At 38.6% G+C, this 3,449-nt stretch overlaps 1 pseudogene; it reads left to right on the top strand.

The window, feature by feature from the left end:
• Nucleotides 1–1,925: 1,925 nt before the first annotated feature.
• LOC138168578 (small ribosomal subunit protein eS19 pseudogene) lies at nt 1,926–2,418 on the top strand (annotated as a pseudogene).
• The last annotated feature ends 1,031 nt before the right edge of the window (nt 2,419–3,449 follow it).

Genomic DNA, 3,449 nt, shown 5'->3' with positions numbered 1-3,449 from the left:
GTCAGAAATAAAGTTTTATAAATAAAAACTGGAGCCCTTTAAGGTAAGTGATTTGGAAAACTGTCTCTGGAAGCAGGATACAATTTGTTTCAAGTGATGGATCTTCTTAACAATCCACTTGGATTTTAACTGTAACATTACACATACCACTGAGTCTAACCTTTCTGCTCACATTACCAACTGATTCTGTCTGGACTAGAATTATTAAGTTTGAAACAGAGGGACACTATAAATGCCCATTAATCTGGCATGTTGTGAATAGAGTGTTAAAACTTTGTTGAAAATGAAGAAATTAAATTACCTTTGTTGTTGTGACTTTTGAATTTGGATTCTGTTGAGATGGGTTTGACACCCCTAATCAATTTCCTAGGGGAAAATTAGGCATCTGATTTGGGAATTGTATACATGCTAGTCCCTAAACAGAGAAACTAAGTAATATTAACCAGTAGAATGTTATTACTTTTTAATAGGCTTACAATTTTGAAAGAACATAGTCATTTCTTGCTACAAAAATGTATTCCTGCAAGTTTTAATTTTGCATTTGAATACTCAACAGGTGGAAGTTTTTTTTCTGTTTTTTTTTTTTTTTCCTGCAGCTAACTGGGATGTTATAAGCCAGAATTTCAAGTTTGTTTTTGGCAAACCTGTGATGGTCAATCCGGTGAAATGAGACCAGGTCTAGCATGTGTGAATTCAATTATGTTTATGTTCAAACTATATCTATGTCTAACATTAGATGGGAATTGAGATATATTGGAGAAGTTACTTCATCTCTCTCTAGGCCTCAATTTCCTCATTGAAAAGAATAGATTGGATTTGATGATCTCAAAGCTTCCTTCCAGCTTTATGGACTATAATCTTAGGTCAAATCTTCCTGTTAATATTGTACTGAATGAAGAAAATACATTTATTTACTCCTTTGTGCTGACTTAATTAAACCAGCTTTCATAAGCACTGTGCTAAGCAATGGAGAAAAACAAACTGTAGATCAGACTCTTATCTGTCCTTGTGGCACTTGCATTTCAATAGAGTTATATGACACATTTACAACTGATGATAATGCAGCATGATAGAAAGAAGTAAATAAAATTCTACATGAGGTCCAAAGGGGAAAAGGCAACACTTGTTAGGGAGGAATGGGATTAGAAAAAGCCTCATGGAAGAGGTATCTTGGCTTTGAGAATGAAGAACACAGGCAAAGAGGTAGAAGAAAAACATTCTAGTTAGAATGAAGATTGCGAGAAAAGTCACATAGGTGGGAAAACATGGGTTGTATTTAGGGGACAAGCAGTCCAATTTAGTTGGAGCATGTGGGAAAAATGTAGTTTGAGATAAAACTAGTAAGATAGGATGTTATGAGATCATATAGCGCTATGAAACCAGCAAAACATTTTAAACTTTACTTTGGAGGCACGAAGGAGCTATTGAAGATTTTTGAGAAGAGTGGTAGGATCAAATTAATTAGGTCTTATGACTTCAGATCCCGAACTGTTTCTCTTATATTATGGTGATAAATGCTGCAAAGATAGATGTACTGTTTAACCAAAAAAAAAAAACCCCAAAACGTTTGCCCTTTGCAAATAGAGTCTTTATCACTCTATTGAAATGTATAGGCTCAAAGATCACCAATAGAAATTCAGAGAGCCCAAACTTTGCTTAAAAGTTATAAGTTTGGGAGCAGCTAGGCAGTGCAGTGGGTAGAGCATGGGCACTAGGGTCAGGAAGACCTGAGTTTGAAGCCAACCTCAGACACTTATTAACTGTGTGATGCTGGGTAAGTCATTTAACCTCAATTGCCTCCCTGAAAAAAAGAAAAAATAAGTTAGAAATTTCCCTAATGAGGTTGAGCAATTGTGATGATCATAATACTTTGTCTAAAATGAGATCTTCAGTTTTCCCTTAGCTGGCCACATGGAGCCCACACGATGCCCGGAGTCACGGTGAAGGACATGAACCAGAAGGAGTTCGTGCGGGCCCTGACTGCCTTCCTGAAAAAGTGAGGGAAGCTGAAAGTCCCTGAATGGGTAGACATGGTCAAGCTGAGCAAGCATAAGGGGCTGGCACCCTACTATGAGAACTGGTTCTACACGCAAGTGGGCTCCACTGCCCGCCCAGCACCTGTATCTCTGTGGCAGCACCTGTGTGGGCTCCATGACCAAGATCTACAGGGGGTGCCAGCGCAATGGAGTCATGCCCAGCTACTTCAGCCGGGGCTCCAAGAGCATGTCCCAGAGGGTCCTGCAGGCCCTGGAGGGGCTCAAGAGTGGTGGAGAAGGGACAGGATGGGGTCTGGAAACTGACACCTCAGGGACAGAGAGACCTGGACAGAATTGCCGGACAAGTGGCAGCTGCCAACAAAAAACATTAGGACAAACCACACCAGATTCATCAATAAATTGCCTTGTTCTTAAGAAAAAATGAGATCTCCAAAGATCAAGAGAAAAAAATGAACCATAGGGGCCATTATGTTGCCCCTAGGCTTAAAATGAGCCTAATTATTAAAACAGGATATTACATGTATATTGTTTTCCTGAGATTTCTGTTTTATCTTTAGTTCATATAGATTTTTCCATGCTTCTCTGTATTCTACAGCACCATAATATTCCTTTATGTTCATGTATCATAGTTTATTTAGCCATTCTCTGATAGATGGGCATCAACTTTGTCCAAGTTTTTTGCTACCACAAAACATAGTAAGAATATTTTGGTGAATGTGGGCCCTTTCATCAAAGACCTCTATGTTCTATATGTCTGGCCTTTGAATATCTGGGTAAAGTGGTATGAGTATTTCAGTTACTTCATTTGCAGAATTCTGAAGTGTTTTTGCAAAAGTTGTACAAATTCACACATTGACCATCAACTCAGTATGCCTTTCCATAATTCCTCTTACACTGACTGTCCCTGTCTTTTGTTACACACACTGTAAAATGATCTCTTCTCAGCCCTCATTCTACTTGACTACTCTGAAGCTTCTGACACTGTTGTCCACCCTCTCCTAAATATTCTCTCCTCTTTGGGATTTTGTAGCAGTCCATACTTCTATTTCTCCTCCTTCCAATCTAACCACTTCTTTTCAACCTCTTTTGTTAGCTCATTAGCCATATCATGCCCCTTTGTGCTACCCAAAGATCTGCTTTGGCTCCCTCTGCTACATATCTTGGTGTCCTAAATCATTTGCCATAGGTTTAATTTTAATTTCTTTGCAGATTATTCCTAGATCTATACATATAGTCCTAGTCTCCTGGGAGCTTCAATACTGTGCCCCCAACTTCCTATTACACATTTTAAAGTCAGTGTTATAGACACATCCCAAACCCAACATTCCTGAAACTGAATATATCTTTCCCTTCAAAACCCTCTCCTATGCCTGTTAAAGGCATCATCATTTTTCTAGTCATTTAGGTTTATAATCTCAGCACCAACTTTATTTTCTCACTCTCTCTTATCCA

Source organism: Petaurus breviceps, unplaced genomic scaffold, assembly GCF_028583685.1.
Source record: "Petaurus breviceps papuanus isolate PSGF00001 unplaced genomic scaffold, PetGlider_PUasm1.0 37, whole genome shotgun sequence".
In the NCBI taxonomy this organism is placed as follows: Eukaryota; Metazoa; Chordata; class Mammalia; order Diprotodontia; family Petauridae; genus Petaurus; species Petaurus breviceps.
Note: the sequence above shows the minus strand (reverse complement) of the source record. Positions and strands in the feature narration are given on the sequence as shown.